The following is an 18,706-nucleotide window of genomic DNA, read 5'->3' on the forward strand; positions in this document are numbered from 1 at the left end:
TGGTTTCCAAAGGAGACAGGTTGGGGGGTAGGGGTATGGGCTGGGGGTTTTGGATGGAAATGCTATAAAATTGGGTTGTGATGACCATTGCGCAACTATAAATGTTATAAAATTCATTGAGTTAAAAATAATATATCATATGTTAAGTTAAAAAATATGTACATACACACAATGGAATACTACCCAGCCATAAAAAAGAACACAATAATGCTATTTCCAGGGACATGGATGCAACTAGAGATTCCCATATTAAGTGAAGTCAGAAAGAGAAAGACAAATACCATATGATATCACTTATATGTGGAATCTAAAATATGGCACAGATGAACCTATCTACAGAACAGAAACAAACTCATGGACATAGAGAACAAACTTGTGGTTGCCAAGAGGAAGGGAGTGGGATGGACTGGGAGTTTGGGGTTAGTAAATACAAACTCTTGCATTTGGAATGGTTAAGAAATGAGGTCCTGCTGTAGAGCACAAGGGAACTATATCCAATCATTTATAATGGAGCATGATGGAAAATATTATGAGAAAAAGAATGCATATATATGTATAACTGACTCGCTTTGCAGTACCACAGAAATTGACAAAACATTGTAAATCAACTATAATAAAATTTTTTAAATTCCACAAACAATAAATGCTGGAGAGGGTGTGGAGAAAAGGGAACCCTCCTGCACTATTGGTGTGAATGTAAATTGGTACAACCACTATGGTAAATGGTATGGAGGTTTCTCAAAAAACTAAAAATAGAACTACCGTACAGAGAAGCAATCCCACCAGTGGGCATCTATCCAGAGAAAACTATACTTCAAAAAGATACATGCACTGCAATGTTCATTACAGCACTATTTAAAATAACCAAGACATGGAAGCAACCTAAATGTCCATCAACAGAAGACCGGATAAAGATGTGGTAAACATATACAGTCTTTTTTACTTAGCTATAAAAAAAAGAATAAAACAATGTCATTGGCTGTGCAATGGACGGACCTTAGAGATCATCATACTAAATGAAGTCAGGCAGAGAAAGACAAATGTCATATAATATCTTTCTATGTGGAATCTAAAAAAGGATACAAGTGAACTTATTTGCAGAACAGAAACAAACTCACAGACTTTGAAAACAAACTTACCGTTACCAAAGGGAACAGTTTGTGGGGGAGGGATGAGCTGGGTGGTTGGGGTTGGCATGGGCACACTGAGGTATATGGAATGACTGGCCAATGGGGACCTGCTATATAGACAGAGAACTCTACTCAATGTTCTGTGATAATCTAGCTGAATAAAGAATCTGAAAAAGAATGGATGTGTGTGTAAACTCAAATCACTTTGCTGTGTTGCAGAGGTTATCACAACATTGTAACTCAAGTATACTTCAATAAAGCTTTTAAAAATGAAAAAAATATTCAGGATTTCCTGCTGTGCTAAGTGGGTTAAGAATCTGACTGCAATGGCTCAGGTTGCTGCTGAGGTGAGGGTTTACTCCCTGGCCCAGTGCAGAGGGTTAAAGGATACAGCGTTGCTGCAGGTGTGGCTCAGATTCAGTTCCTGGCCTGGGAAATTCCATATGCTGCAGGTGTGGCCTTAAAAAAAATTTCAGATTTTCAGAATAACCTGATTCTAAATTTCATACAGAAAAATAAGCAAGAATACCTAAGAAACCTCTGAGAGGAAAAAAAAAGCAGGATTAAGCAATGAGGTGTGATTAGGCCTACTGAGAGATAAATTTTATTTTAAAGCCACAATTATTCCCATTTTGTTGACTCTAGGACAGCATGTATTATAAGGTGCATCACTGGTTCATGTACCACTAAGAAAAACACTGCCAGTTAACTTATGACTTGTTAGCCTCCTGATTCAAAGATCTCACAAGTGGGAAAAGACACGTGCTTTGGAGTGGCAATGATGCATGGATTCTCAAACAGATGAACACAATAAACACACCCCAAAATATGTGATTTTAGTAGAAGATTAATACTGCAGAGAGTTGGGAAAAGAGGGGTCCTTCATAAACTGGTATTGAGAAAAAGGTAATCTATCCAGGAAAAAAACCACCTATCTCACACCTGATACACACACACACACACACCACACACACACCCCTACCAGCTGAACCAAAGATGTGAAACTGAAAACCAAAAATACAATAGTTGTAGAAGAACTCAGATAACAATTTTTATATTATCACAATAGGGAAGGTCGAGAAGCCACAAAGACAGATAATCTGCTTAAAAACAAACAAAACCCAGTGGTGAGGCCAACACTGCCCCACAATCGAAGAGAAAAAAATAAAATTTAAGCTGTGAAGTAGGCTGGCCACTCACCCCACTAAGGCCTTGACCCACCCCATCTTGTTTCCATGGTCCTCATTCTCCTTACACCTCCACCCATAAGGCAGGTGCCATGCCAGTTTCTGTAGGACCTCAGCCATCTCCTAAAATGAGAGGGTTATTTTATACAAAGATAGTTGGTTGAATGATGTCCCCAAAAATGTGTTCCCCAGAATGTATTGAAGGAATCTTCTGTGAAAAAAGGATCTTTGCAGAAGTAGTGAAAAATCTGAGATGAGGTCATCTTGGATAGTTGTGGCCCCAAATCCAATGACAGTGTCCTTATATGAGACAGAAGAGAGAGATGCAGACACAGAGAGAAGCCACCTGAAGATGGAGGCAGAAATGAGAGGCATGTAGCCACAAGTCCAGGGGTGCCCGGAGCCCTTGGAATCTGATAGAAGCAAGAAGAACAATTCTGTGCAGCCTCCAGAGGGAGCAAGGCTCTGCCCACACACTGGTTCAGACATCTGCTCTCTGAGACTGGGGGAGGATGAATTCCTATTGTTTAACCCCCTCCCCCAGCTTGTTGTCATTTGTTACAAAAGCCAGAGGACAGCCACACAGACCCTTCTCTATGGACTCCTGGGAGTAAGGATCTCATAAAAGGCAGATAAAGTCTGGGTTATGGAATCCTTAGAGGCTGTGTGGGGCCACCAGAAATCCTAAAGCAGTGACTGGAACCAGAATGCTGAGTGTACAAGTCCAGAGCCCATCCCTAAGGGTACCAGCTGCACACCGCCTCCCCTGTTTCTTACACCTGTACAGGCCAGGAGGGGGTTGAAGCATTTCAGTCTCCTGACTGAGGGCCTCATCATCACCATTCAGATTGCTAATTAAGAACTGAGCAGTGCTAATCCATTCCAAAAGCAATAGTTTGCATCTGTTAACCCCAAGCTCCCAATCCATCCCACTCCCTCCCCCTCATTTATGATGGAGCATGATAATGGGAGAAAAAAGAATGTTTGCATGAATGTGTAACAGGGTCACCATGCTGTACAGCAGAAAAAAAAATTGTATTGGGGAAATAACAACGAAAAAAAAAAGAAAATAAATAAATTAAAAAAAATAACCCAGCAGTTACACAGATGAAAACCCAGTTGGGACCCTTGCCATGCCGATGAGCGGAATTCTGAAGATGGTCAGATTTGGGGGACTTTCTCAGATGTGGGCCAGCAGCCCCGCACTGGGAGTGTCCTCACCAGGAAGCTGGTAGACCTTGCAGAGGAGTCTCTGAGTCAACATTAACTGACCCCTGGGTGAGCTGTTTCTGAAGTTTATCCACCCTCCCTGGTAAAACACCTAATATGTGCAAGGAATTTACAGGCTGGAGGAAAGAGCTTGGAGCCATGCCAATGACATCACACACACAGAGTTGGTACCTGCAGGCCACACTGGATGGTCCTGGCCTGGGTGCTCTTCTGGAAGCTTTCCATTTACCTGCCTGAGCTACTCCTCCTTGGCTGGCCCCCGCTGCTTTTTTTCTTGCTTCCTTACCTCTGTCTGGGAATACCTTCCAACAGCAGGTGCAGGTGACACATCTTCTTCTTTAGCAGATGGCAGCCTGGCAACTCCTGCCAAAGGTCCAGCAGAGGCCCACTCAGACCAGGCCAGCCACACAGCCACAGCCGCTCACTCCCAACTGCTAGCCCAGCCTCACTGCCGCTGAGGCAGCAGGGAATATGGCCTAGGTTCACCTGTAGGCGCTCTTGCTGCCTGGCGGGGTTGTTTACAGACCTCCACCCAGGCACACCTGGGAAGGGCTGGCCTGCCGAGTTAGGTGGCCCAGGTTGGCCAATCCTCATCCATCAGGGGTTCATGGTTGCAGAAAATAGGTTTTGCTTCTGGCCTGGTCCAAGGAACAGATGTGGGGTCCTGAGGGTCATGATGGACATGGGGCTGCAGCTCTGGCTTGTTTTCTAATCACTTTAACTGGTCCATGAGTGGGAGGCAACTTCAAGAAAACGCTCTCCTCATGAGAGAATTCCAAGAGTCAGGGAGAGAAGGACTATTGGGTGGAGACAGAGGCCTGATGCCCCAGATGCAGTGGAAGCCTCTGAAAGAGCCAGTGGAGGGAGGCGGCACAGAGTGAAGCCCAGGGCCACAGACCTGTCCAGGAGCTGCTGTTTCTTAGTTCAGGTTCAGCTCTGAGATGTTCAGTGTCAGCTCTGACCCACAGGTGGGGCTGGGGGTGCTCTGAAAAGGGCTATGTGCACGGTTCCTCTGTGCTGAGACCTGCCAGGGCCTACCCAGGAAGGCCCCGTGCTCTGGGAAGGGCCTGCCCAGATGAGCCCATGGGCTACCCAGGTGAGTCCCATGCTCTGAAAGGTGCCAGCCTACTTGAGCCCCATGGGCTACTGGGTGTCTGCCCAGGTGGGCTGCATATCCTGGGAGCACCTGGCCAGTAGAGCCCTGTGAATGAGCATCCGCTTTGCAGCCAGCACAGGGTTGCTTAGCAACTCACCTGTGGGCAGGGCCGGAATGAGACAAGAACCAGAAGAAACTGCAGGCCCCTGGACCCATCTAGAGCAACAAGGTCAGTAGGGGTGGGTGCCGGCTGCTGTGCTGCATCAGGGAGGCCCATGGGTACTTATCTTGGAGAGACAGCAGTGAGTGCTGGCTTGAAATGAGATCTTAATTCTCTGCCAAGGAATTGAACCTGGGCAGCCTAGGTGAAAACCAAGAATCCTAACCACTAGACCAGCTAGAGGCTAAAAGCAGAAATGCCCTGATTCTTGTCTCCTGTTAAAAGCAAGAATGTTTCAAGGAGACAAAGACTATAAAACAGGTACGAAGTTTATTATTAGAGACACAGACACCACGTGGGAGAGCACACAGAAAAGTAGTTTATTTAAGACAGAAGCGAAGCAGTAATACACACCCCAAACAGGAGCCTGGGTGCGGGCCTCCTCCTCAGTGAGGAGCTCCCCAGGGAGGTGATTTAAATAACTTACATAGGACAGTTCTTCCTGGTCTTTGTTTTCCTTTGGCCAACTGTCTTGTTTTATTTCTCACACCTGACTAGACCCAGGGCCCTCCCTGATATGCATGAGCATTTTTGGCAAAGGTGGCTTCCAGAGCAAAGTGTTCTGGGACTGTATCAGCACTTGTTATGACCTGGCGCCCCCTCCTTTTTTGACCCCTAGGAGTTTTTCTGCGCGTGTGCAATTGGGGAGGTCTCCTTGACCCCAGGGGTGATTGAAGTGGTCATCTTACTTTTTTTCACTCCAGCAGAACTCAGCTACTGCCATTAACTTTCTCCTTGATGTGCCGAAGAGAAGCAAGGCCCAATGTACTCAGTCTAGCAAGTCCCAGCTGTTCTCAGCCCAGGGGCCCACCTACTTCCTACCTCATTACCTCTTATTTCTTCCACTTGACACCATGGAAGCCTCCCAAGGACAGAGTGGAAAGCCTGCCCCAGGCTGGTGGGACCTCCTGGTGACTCTGCAGGGACACAGAAGGGAGGGACCAGGAAAGGGGAGAATGGGTGTGCAGGCAGAGCCATGGGGCTCAGGGTCCCAGGGTCCTTCCTGAGTCTGAACTGAGAGCAGATGAGCAGGTGATGAGTGTGACCCAAGAAAACTTCGCCGGTGATGCTGAACCTACTTTAGGATGACAGGCCTCGAAGGTGACCCCCAAAGTAGGATTGTAAGATGAATCCTGTTAAAAGAAGATTTTGTAACATGATTCCCACTGAAGGGGAGGTTTTGCAAAGCTAATCCCCCTAAGAGAAGGCTCTGCAACCTGGTCCCCTCAGAGGTGGGACGTGGAAACTGCTGGGAGCAGGGAGTCCCCTCACACTGAGGTCCCACACCTATGCTTCTGGGTGGGTTATCTGGCTTCTCGGAGCCTCAACTTCCCAGTCTGTTCTGGGGTGATGGCAGTGTGGACTGACTGACTAGTAAGCTGCTCAGAACCGGGTAGAAAGGGGTCTTGCAGAAATTTCATAGAACATTGTCTTTATGGAAATTGCAAATCCTATTTCCCACAAGTCTGTCTTTAGGATCAGGAGAGCCCTGGGATAGGCTTGGTTTGGTGGGTTCTATTTCCTGAATCAGACAGGGAGGTTCTGGTGAGCAGTGACAGGTTCAACCCATATCTGGAAGTGTTTGGACCTCAGGGCCCAGTAGCCCCCAAGCCCTGTGTCTGGACTCTTGGGTTGTGGAGAAGACAAATGGGCTTCTTCCTCGGCCTCCTTCTTTCCCAGGACATGCGAGCTCCAGGCTGTTTTCAGGGAGAAGCAAGAATGGAAGGGAGCCCCGCGTGGGAAGAGGAGAGGGGACAACTTGAGTACATGGATGTCTACACAGGAATGTGGGTCAGTGGGATGTACCTGAGTAAGCAGGGCAGGGCTGGGGGTGTCCCATGGAGGGGATGGGTCATGTTTCACTGATCCTGGGCCTTGGACTCTACTAGCCTTCCCTCTCCTGGTCACTGAGTAGGAGGAGCTGAGCGGCTTTGGTGGAGTGACCACTTTCATCCCCAGGCCGAGCCATTGTTAGCCACTGGGGCTCTTGTTAGGGAGTCCGTGAAGTGCAGATCCAACTGTGCCCACTGGGGATGTTTGGAGGGACTGGCCAGGAAGTGCTGGTGTGGCCAGCACCCATGCAGAGGCTTCTGAGACAGTGTCCTGAGGGAACTCTCATTCTGCACATGGGTTTCAAGTCCACACACAAGCACAGATCAGCCTCTAGTGGGCTTGGTCTATTTTTTCGACACAAAGTCCTAGCATTCTGTATGTCCACTGCCCATGGAAAAGCATATCTGATTTGGTGCCAAATGCTGCTTCCAGGCCCCCTCCTGACTGGACATGGCAATGAGTGTCACCACATCATGACTGTGTTTTCAGTGGAGTCAGGTGTCAGGGAACAAGAGCAAACGGTCCAGGCCCCTGAGGGGCTGCGCTGTCCATGGAGCCAGGGCTGTGGCTGAATGTCTGTCCTCTGCTCACCCCAGGGGCAGAGACCACATCCGCTTACAGATGATGAGGCAGTTGGTCTGACACCTGTGTTGGAGCCTGTGGCCAGTATGTGGAGTGGTCAGCAGTGGGCATGAGGTCAAGAAAGGCTGTGTGTTTACACACTAGATGTGAACATGGGTACAGATGCAGAGCTGCCTGCAGATGGTGTTATGAACACCCTTGAATTCTTTCCTGAGAATATTAGGGGGGACATTCAGGCAACAAGGCAAACAGCTTGTTCTAGTTGCTCTTGTCAGGGAGTGGGGGCACAGACAGGGGCTCAGCCTGCAAAACCCCAGAACTGATCCTAGAATGGCAAGGAGAAGTGGTTCTTCCACTTACTAGACTTGGAGAGAAGGGTCTTGGTCTTGGTCTGCAGGGCCACCCTCACTTTTGGGGACTTGCTGGGAGGCTCACTGGGCTCAGCACATGCTTTGTGCTCAAGGCTAAGATGGCTCAATCACAGTGCACAACAGGGATGCATAGGGGTGCTGGGGGCAGGAATCCCTGCACCAGCTTCCTCATGCCCCCCTCCTTCCCTCAAGGGTCTCAAGAACATCTCTTCTCCCAGTAATGAATGGTGAAACCATGACATTCCCCCCCACCCCGACCAGGGAAGCTCATTAGAGACTTGGTCCCCAGCTGGGACTGGTCACATGGCATCATCTGCCCTCACCTTCCAAAATGCCAGTGTCCAGAAAGGGAGCTGGTGTTCAGCAAGAACTACATGGTTTGTGCAAACTGTGTAGGTGCAGGGGACAGCCCCTAATAGGAAGGAGGTTTAGATAAAGGCAGAGAGGTTTTCACCAGCTATATTAGCTCCTCAAGTGGCTGTGACTAATGATCACAAATGGATGCTCAGAACAACAAAAACCTATACTCTCTCCTGGAGAACAGAAGTCTGAGATCAAGGTGTCTTAGGGCTGAGCTCTCTCTAGAGGCTTCAAGGAAGGGTCCTCTCCGCCTCTTCCAGCTTCCAGCTGTTGCCACAAACTTGGATATGGCCAAGTCCCTAGGCTTGTGGCCACATCCACTGAGGCTCTCTTCCCATTTTTCATGTTGCTTCTCCTGTGTTTGTCTTCTTCTGTCTCCCATAAGGATACCTTTCCCTAGGCTTAGGGCCACCCTCATCCAGGATGACCTCATCTCCAGATCCTTAACTAATTATCTATGCAAAGACCTATTTCCAAATAAGGTCTCATTCCTAGGTTCTGGGGGTCAGGATGTGGACATAACTTTTAGGAGGGGCATTCGACCCACTGTAACAACCCAGTTCTCAGTCCCTGCCTGGCCAAGGGCCATCCACGTGGACTGAACTAACCAGGTCCCCAGTAGTGAAGAGTGGTTATATTCTGGTTATATTTGATAGTAGAACCAATAAAATTTCTTGACATACGGAATGTGGGAGAAAGAAAGAAGTCTAGGAAGACCGAGTACTCTAAGCAATTGGAAGAAAGGAGGGGTCACTTACTGAGATGGAGAAGATTATAGGAGGAGATGGTTTATATGTGCCTTACCTGTGTCCATACTAGTTATTTCTAGAAACCAGTACGTTTAAATCACTTAGTAAGTATAGCATGTAGTTTATCTAGTTTTATACATTTATCTTATCTTACTCACTAGATTGTAAATGATTCCAAGGGTAGGGATGACTTTATCATACCCAATAGCTTCTTGCCCTTAGATGAGGAAGACAATGCAAACTCCATGATTGAATGATATACTGTGGTTGATGGTGGAGCAGCAAGGGCCATGGTTGAAAGTCATTGACTCAACTAGAAACAACATTCATGATCTTGATCAGATAACACCTTTGGGTTTGGGTTTCCCTATACATGTGAAATGTAAAAGTCTCTATCCTTAAGAACAATGTATTGGGCTCTTGCTATGCACTAAGCACTCTGCTAAACCCAGGAGCCCCTAAAATACTGTCCTCAGTTGTTCAAGGTCAAGCTAGAAACTGGAGCAGAGTAACTTGAGGTTCTTCTACAAGCTCAATATCCAGACAACCCCTAGCATCCCTCATACTACCACCCAACTAAATATGTAGATAATTCAGTTCCTTCAGTTGGCCCTTCATGGAAAAATCTTCCTAGCTATTCCACAAAGCTCCATGACTATGAACCAAGTCAGCAGCACAGATCCTGCTGGACCCTATGGATTGTAATATCATGTTTTAAGGAATTAATAGAGTCCTGGTCGTTATTGAAATAGCTGACTTATAAATGAAGCAGACTATTTGTAGGAAAAGCCCAAGGTGTTATTAATTAAACAAAGAGACCATTAGATTGAGGTGGCTCTAATGCATGGCACCCATGTAAGCAAATCAAAAGCTAAGCCTGTAAATGCCTCAGGGTTACCAAAATGCTAAGAACAAGCAACCCCAAATACTCAATCAGGCTTTAAGCAATCAGTTTCCTTTCTTTGCTTCTGCACTTTCTATATCTTTCCCCAGCTGCTCTCAGAGGAACTATCCTAACGATTTCTGGTTTGGTGCTGCCCCATTCAAACTGGTTTTTGCTCAAATAATTCTTAAAATTTTTAATATGTCTCAGTTTAATCTTTTAACATTTTGTAGAAGAAAATCAGCCTTAAAATAGCACAGCTGGAACTGGCTTGTTTAGGTGGTTTCTATTTGGACTCAAATTAAGGAGATAAAGGGACACTTATATTCTAATGTCACAGAGGACATCGTTTTGATAATCAGCCCTTCCAGTGAGCAAAGCTGAGGCACAGACCAGGCATTTTCCCCTCTGCTGGTGGCTTCATCTCCCACAGCAAGCTGCTCCCCTGTGGCCACCCCCCCCTTATTTATGGGGAATATGGAAGAAATTGAAACCCTTAAATAATGACAGTGTAATGATCATTTGGGGACTCAATTAGTGGCTGCTTTTGTGTGTGCATGTGTGATGGTTTAAAGGAAAACAACTAAAAATGCTAAATTTTCAAGATTTTTTTTTTTTGGTCTTTTTAGGGCTGCACCACCAGTGGCATGTGGAGATTCCCAGGCTAGGGGTTGAATCAGAGCTGTAGCCACCAGCCTATGCCACAGCCACAGCAATGCCAGATCCAAGCTGTGTCTATGACCTACACCACAGGTCATGGCAATGCCAGATGCTTAACCCACTGAGCAAGGCCAGGGATAGTATCTGCATCCTCATGGATACTAGTCAGATTTGTTTCTGCTGATCCATGATGGGAACTCCTAAATTTTCAAGAATAGTTGTAGCAAGAAAATGAAAAAAGTCATTCATTGTCTCTCATTGACTTTTACAATGACATACCCTGTTTATTGGCATCTTGGAAATTTTGGATACATTTTATTTTACTTAATGCATACAGAAATAAAGAGACCTACCCAGCTAAGAGATCAAAATACTTCAATCTAATTAATCTGTTTGAAGTATTTTGTCAGAGGAAGGATCAAGATGGCGGAGGAGTAAGATGAGCTCACCTTCTCTCACAAACACATCAAAAAGACCAAATTTACATGTAAAATGATTCGTACAGAACATCTACTGAATGCTGGCAGAAGAACTTAAACCTCCAAAAAAGGGCAAAAAACTCTCAACATAACTGGGTAAAACAAAAGAAAAAAAGAGAGAGAGAAGGAATCAGGACAGGACTAGCATTCCTGAGAAAGAACTGTGAAAGAGGAAAGGAATCCACACCCTGGGAAGCCACCTAACTGACCCGGAGATCAGCCAAGACAGAGGGACCTCAAAGTCGCTGAGAAAAGTATAGCAGCTGGACTGAGGAGAGCAAAGTAGAGTGAGAGCCACACAGATCATCTTCACCACTGCCCTGGACACCACAGCCTGAGATGCTAGGGCGGGGACTGGGTGCTGAGACTCTGGCTCTGGAGGTCAGTTCTGGGGAAAGGACTAGGGTTGGCTTTGCAGAGGCAGCCTAAAGGGCTAAGGGGAGGTGTGCCGTGGGCTGGGGAGTAGAACACCACAGCTGAGGGAAGCCAGGAGGTCTGGGCACACAGGAGAAGCAAGGTGCCATTGTTGGGGAAGGCAAGAGCAGAAGGGGTGGACAGCCATAGGAATCTCCCTGTGGCAGTGCAGGCTCTCAGAGGGTGGGGCACCTCTGGCACAGGCTACAGGTGTCAAGAAGCCACTTGCTTGGGCTATGGGAGACCAAGAGATTTTTGTGCAAGCTATGGGTAGCCAGGCACCTCTTGTGTGGGCTAAGGACAGCAGGGGCTAAGTGCGATATGGTGCCCCTTGAGTGATCTACACATGGCAGGGACAAGCCAAAGCAGTCATCTAAAAAACCAGAGGGAGGTGTGGCCTGCCACCACTAAGGGTCTGTGAACAGGCTCCACCTGTAACCCCAGTCACCTCAGAGGTCAGCAAAAAAGAGGGCACTGCAACGGAGCACCACCTGTTGTTGCTCTCACTCCCCTGGGTACATACCTGCCCTGCTGCTACCACTGCCAAATGCTCTAGGCTGTGCCCAGATGCTTGATCAATGTTCCTTCCCCAAGACCCTGCAGTTAGAAGCAGATGGTGTAGCACCTTCTGTGGGGGCTATGTGGGACAGGGTGCTTCTTGCATGGTCTATAGGTGGTAAGGGAAAACCACTGCAGTTATCTCTGAGTCCAGAGGTGGGTGTGGTCTGCTACCACTAGGGGTCCCTGAACAGGCACCACTTGAGGCCCCAACCACATCAGAAGGCACCACAGAGGAGGGCACTGTTACTGAACACCACCTGTTGTTGCTCTCACTCTCATGGGAACATACCTGCCCTACTACTGCCACTGCCAAATGCTCTGGAAAGTGCCCAGATGCTTGATCACTGTCCCTTACTAGGAACCTACAACTAGGAGCAGCCTTTGCAGCACCTCCTGTGGGGTCTAAGTGGGACAAGGTGTTTCTTTTATGGTATACAGGTGGTGGGGGCAAACCACCGCAGTTATCTCTGCCTTCATAGGTGGGCATGGCCCGCCACAACCAGGGGTCCCTGAACAGGCACCACTTGTGGCCCAAATAACCTCAGAGGACACCACAGAGGGGAGCATTGTGTCTGAACACCATCTTTTGTTGCTCTCATTCCCTTGGGAACTCATACACCCTGCCACTGCCACTGCCAAATACCCTGGACACCTCATAATAAGACCCATTACCACTTCCAAGGGCCCTGCAACTAGGAGTAGCCTGCACCACCTTCCTGCAGTTGCTTGCTGCTATTAAGAGCTCAGCAACCAGGCACTGACTACTAACCCTACCCACTGCCTCCTTCTCCATGGAAACACACTCAGCACCCTGGGGATAACAGCCTGGTCACACTGAAGAAAGAGACAGCAAATATCCAAACTCCCATGGCAAAAATTAATGGTAACCCCCCACAAAATACAAAGGGGTGCTCTTGCGTAGAAGTAGCCCTCTAAGACTACAGTTTGGCTTCCATAAACTCACAGAAAATTAAAAACATAAGAAAAATGAAGAAGCTCAGGAACCATTCCAAGTTAAAAGAACTGGAGAACTCACCTGAACCAGCAATGAAACAGACATGTGCAGTCTGATAGACACTAACTTAAAAAGGGAGGTAGTGAAAATACTGAAGGAAATAAGGCTGAGTATCAAGGATTTAAGAGCAGATATGAACAGTAATACAGATTACTTTAGAAAGGAACTAGAAAATATAAGGAAGAACATAGAAAAATTAGAAAATTCATTTGCAGAGATGCAAGCTGAGCTAAAGGCACTAAAGAGCAGAATGAATAATGCAGAGGACTTGGAAGACAGAATAATGGAAATCACCAAATCAGCACAGAGACAGAAAACCACATGAAAAAACATGAAAGCAATATAAGAGACCTATGGGATAATATAAAGCAGGCCAATCTATGCATAATGGGAATTCCAGAAGGAGAAGAAAAAGACAAGGGGACTGAAAATATATTTGAAGAAATCATGTCTGAAAACTTTCCAAATCTAAAGGAAACAGATATCAAGATACAGGAAGCACAGAGGGCCCCAAACAAGTTGAACCCAAACAGGCCCACAAAAGACATATTATAATAAAAATGGCAAAAGTTAAAGGTAAGGAGAGGATTCAGAGAAACACAAAGTGTTAATTATAAGGGAACCCCCATAAGGCTATCAGATGATTTCTCTACATAAACACTACAGGCCAGAAGAGAGTGGCAAGATATATTCAAAGTTATAAAAGGGAAAAATCTGCAACCTAGAATACTCTACCCAGCAAGAATATAATTTAAAATAGAAGGGGAAATTAAAACATTCTCCAACAAACAAAAGCTAAAAGAGTACAGCAATACTAAACCCATTCTAAAAGAAATACTGAAAGTGTTTCTCTAAATAAAAAAAGAAGTAAGAAGAAATAGGATGGGGGAGATCACAACTGGAAAGCAAAAACTTAAATAATACAGAACTAAAAGGTGGGAAAAACCTATTGTAAAAGAGACAATAAATACAAGGAACAGCAAAAGGACAAGCATGAAGATGGTAAAAAAGGAATTCAAAATAATAGAATGTGGAGAAGGAAAGTAAGAAAATCTTGACTCTATTTTTTAAATAATGTGTTTGAGCCTATATGACTGTCAGGCTAAAGGAAGCAGATATAAGAAGGGGTTAACATACTTAGGAAACACGGCAACCACAAATCAAAAGCAAACATTATATTCACAAAAAAAAAAGAAGAGGATATAAGCACAAAATAAAAGGAAATCATCCAACGCCCCCCCCCAAAAAAGGAAAGAAACAAAGGAGATATAGAGAATCAACTGGAAAACAAGGTTTAAAATGGCAATAAATACATATTTATCAATAATTACCTTAAATGTCAAATATCAATGGACTGAATGCTCTAATCAAAAGTCACAGAGTGGCAAGTTGGATAAAAAAGCAAAAATTTTGAATCTCCTGTCTATAAGAGACTCACCTTAGGGCAAAGGATACATATAGATTGAGAGTGAGAGGATGGGAAAAGATATTTCATGCCAATGGACAAGAGAGGAAAGCAGGAGCTGCAATACTCATATCAGACAAAATAGACTTTAAAATGAAGGCCATAAGGAAAGACAAAGAAGAACACTATTTAATGATAAAAGGATCCATTCAAGAAGAGGATATTATAATCGTCAATATACATGCCCCTGATAGGAGCACCCAGATACATACAGCAAATACTAACAGACATAAAAGGAGAAATTGATGAGAATACAATAATAGTAGGAGACATCAATGGACAGATCCTCTAGACAGAAAATCAATAAGGCAACAGAGATCCTAAAGGACACAATAGAAAAGTTAGACTGAATTGACATTTTCAGGACATTACATCCAAAACAACTGGAATATACATTCTTCTCAAGTGCACATGGAACATTCTCAAGGATTGACTACATACTGGGGCACAAAACTAACCTCAACAAATGTAAGAGTATAGAAGTGATTTCAAGTATCTTCTCTGACCACAATGGCATGAAACTAGAAATCAACCACAGGAAAAGAAATGAGAAAAAACTAACTACATGGAGACTAAACAACATGCTACTAAAAAAAACCAATGGGTGAATGAGGAAATCAAGAAGAGAAATGAAAAATACCTCAAGACAAATGATAATGAAGACACAACCATTCAAAATCTATGGGATACCACAAAAGCAGTGCTTAGAGGGAAGTTCACGGTGATACAGGCCTTCCTAAAAAAAAAAAAGAAAAATCTCAAATTGATGACTTAACCCACCACCTAAATGAATTAGAAAAAGAAGAATAAGCAAAATCTAAAGTAAGCATAAGGAAGGAAATCATAAAGATCAGAGAGGAAATCAATAAAATAGAGATTCAAAAAACAATAGAAAAAAATCAATAAAATCAAGAGCTGGTTCTATGAAAGGGTAAATAAAATTGACAAACCTCTGGGCAGACTCACCAAGAAGAGGAGAGAAAAAACCCAAATAAAATAAGAAATGAAAAAGGAGAAATCACAGCGGATACTTACTGCAGAAATAAATAAAAAAAAAAGATGGAGTTCCCATCATGGCTTAGTGTTTAATAAATCCTGCTAGGAACCATGAGGTTGCGTGCTGGAGGCCAGCTCCAACAACCAGGTCCGGCAGCCAGGGTGTATACATCCCAATTGGAGATGGACAGCGTTGGCGAAAGAAACGGAGACAGCCTCTTTGTCCCTTCTTTCAGGGCACTGGACTGCTCAAACTTTATTGGCATAAATGGTTGATTATACAGACAGTTTTTCACTACAGATTACATCACAGTGTTAAAAGTACACTGGTTAACTATTAGACTTTGTTTTTTGATCACATGGTACAGTAGCAATATGTCATGTTTTAAAATCTTCAACTTAAGTAAATTTAGTGAGTACAATTCAAGGACAAACAGGCACAGCATATCATGTGGGAAAGAGGAGACCCAGCACAAACCATCTCATGGCCAGCCAGTTCCCACAAGCTGAAGAAGTTACAAACACAAAAAATCTCATCTTCAGACTAGTGTCTATCTTCAAAGTGTCCTTGGCAGAGAGACAGTGTGAGAAAATACAAATAAACTTAGCTGGCTACCACAAAAAGTTTCTAAAATCAAGGACAAAACTCACAGCTGGGTTTCTTTTGATCAAGAATAATATATGTCTAACTTTTAAGAACATCATTAAAATCCTAACTCTAAAGTTTACTGTATAACTAGTTAGTAGATAAACACTATGTTTTAATTACATTGGATATGAATAGGGAAAAGTCCTTCAGGATGAAATTCTTATTATATTACTGTTGTAATTTTGTTAAATTACAAATCACCACAGGAAAATAAGAATGGGAAATAAGAATAATAAGCAAATAATCAGGAAAGACTGAGGAAAACTGAATAACAAAAAAAAAAAAAAACAACAGGAAAGACTAGATCACCTGAGAAACAATCCATGATCTCTGGTGCAAACAAGGAAATTGTTTTCCCAGGAAAGCCCCAATTCTTCCCCATCAACATCAACATGAGAGCCGTGTAACCTGAGGCCTGCCCTCAGATTGCACTGTACAGGCAGGCCTCAGCCTGTCCTCGGTTTTTCACCACACAGGCAGGCCTCAGCCTGTCCTCGGTTTTTCACTGTATGGGGAGGCTTCTATCCTGACCAGAAGCCCACCCTCAGCTTGCACAGTTAAGGCAGGTCCCTTTTTCTGATGAGGAGCCTGCCCTCAGTTTTGTACCTTTCAGGCAAGCTCCCTTCCTTGGCTCCTTGTATCTTCTTGGCTCCCCGCAGTTGCAGGTTTGATTCCTGACCTTGCTCAGTGGGTTAAGGATCCAGCATTAAAGTGAGCTGTGGTGTAGGCTGCAGACACAGCTTGGATCCTGCTTTGCTGTGACTCTAGTGTAGGCTGGTGGCTACAGCTCCGATTAGAACCCTAGCCTGGGAACTTCCATATGCTGTGGGTGCGGCCCTAAAAAGACAAAAGACAAAAAAAAAAAAAAAAAAGAGAGAGAATACTATAAACAATTATATGCCAACAAATTTGACACATAGAGGAAAGGGACAAATTTCTAGAGACTTACAGCCCACCAAAACTGAACCAAGAAGAATTAGATCAACTTAACAGACCAATCACTAGAAATGAAATTGAATATATAATGAAAACAATCCCTACAATCAAAAGTCCAGGACCAGATGGCTTTACCAGTGAATTCTACCAAACATACAAAGAGGAAATTATACCCATCCTCCTTAAACTTCTCCAAAAGGTTGAAGAAGAAGGAACATTCCCAATGACATTCTGTGATGCCACCATCACCCTAATAACAAAACCAGACAAAGACACTACAAAAAAAGAAAATTATAGGCCAACATCTTTGATGAAAACAGACACAAAAATTCATAGCAAAATTTTAGCCAATGGAATCCAACAACATATAAAAAAGATAATGCACAACCAACTGGGATTCATCCCAGGTTCACGACCAAGTGGGATTCATCTCAGGTTCACAAAGATGGTTCAACATAAGCAAATCAATCAACGTCATACACCACATTAACAAAAGAAAAGTCAAAAACCACATGATCATCTCAATAGATACAGAAATAGCATTTGACAAAGTCCAATATCCATTCATGATAAAAACTCTTACCAATGTCGGTATTTTTAACATAATAAAAGCCACTTATGACGAACCCACAGCAAATATAATACTCAATGGAGAAAAGCTGAAAGCCTTCCCTCTAAAATCTGGAATAAAACAAGGGTGCCCACTCTCACCACTGTTATTCAACAGAGTAGTGGAAGTCCTCGCCACAGCAATCAAATAAACAAAAGAAATAAAATTTATCCAAATTGGAAGAGAAGAGGTAAAACTGTCACTGTATGCAGATGACATGATACTATATATAGAAAACCCTAAGGACTCAACCCAAAAACTACTCAAACTGATCAATAAAGTCAGCAAAGTAGCAGGATACAAGATTAACATTCAGAAATCAGTTGTATTTCTGTATACTAACAATGAAATGTTAGAAAAGGAATACAAAAATACCTTTTAAAATAATACCCCCAAAAATTAAATACCTGGAAATAAACCTGACCAAGGAGGTGAAAAACTTATACAGAGAGATCTATAAAATGTTAATCAAAGAAATTAAAGAGTATTCAAAGAACTGGAAATATATTCCATGCTCCTGGGTTGGAAAAATTAATATTTTAAAAATGGCCATACTACCCAAAGCAATCTACAGATTCAATGCAATCCCCATCAAATGACCCATGACATTTTTCACAGAACTGGAACAAACAATCCAAAAATTCATATGGAACCATGAAAGACCCAAAATTGCCAAAGCAATCCTGAGGAACAAAAACCAAGCAGGAGGCATAACTCTCCCAGACTTCAGGCAATATTACAAAGACGCAATAATCAAAACAGTGTGGTATTGGCACCAAAACAGACATACAGACCAATGGAAGAGAAGAGAGAACCCAGAAATAAGCCCAGACACCTATGGCCAATTCATCTTCGACAAAGGAGGCAAGAATATAAAATGGGAAAAAGACAGTCTTTTCAGCAAATGGTGCTGGGAAAACTAGACAGCTGCATGTAAATGAAACTGGAACATACCCTCACCATGCACGAAAATAAACTCAAAATGGCTTAAAGACTTAAACATAAGACAAGACACCATCAAACTTCTAGAAGAGAACATAGGCAAAACATTCGCTGACATCAACCTTACGAATGTTTTCTCAGGTCAGTGTGCCAAGGCAGCAGAAATAAAAGCAAAAATAAACCAGTGGGACCTAATCAAACTTAAAAGCTTCTCCACAGCAAATAAAACCATAAAAAACACAAAAACACAACTTACAGGATGGGAGAAAATAAATTCAAATGATACAATGGACAAGGGCTTAATCTCTAAAATATACAAACAACTTATACAACTCAAC

Source organism: Sus scrofa, chromosome 13 (assembly GCF_000003025.6).
Source record: "Sus scrofa isolate TJ Tabasco breed Duroc chromosome 13, Sscrofa11.1, whole genome shotgun sequence".
Taxonomy (NCBI): domain Eukaryota; kingdom Metazoa; phylum Chordata; class Mammalia; order Artiodactyla; family Suidae; genus Sus; species Sus scrofa.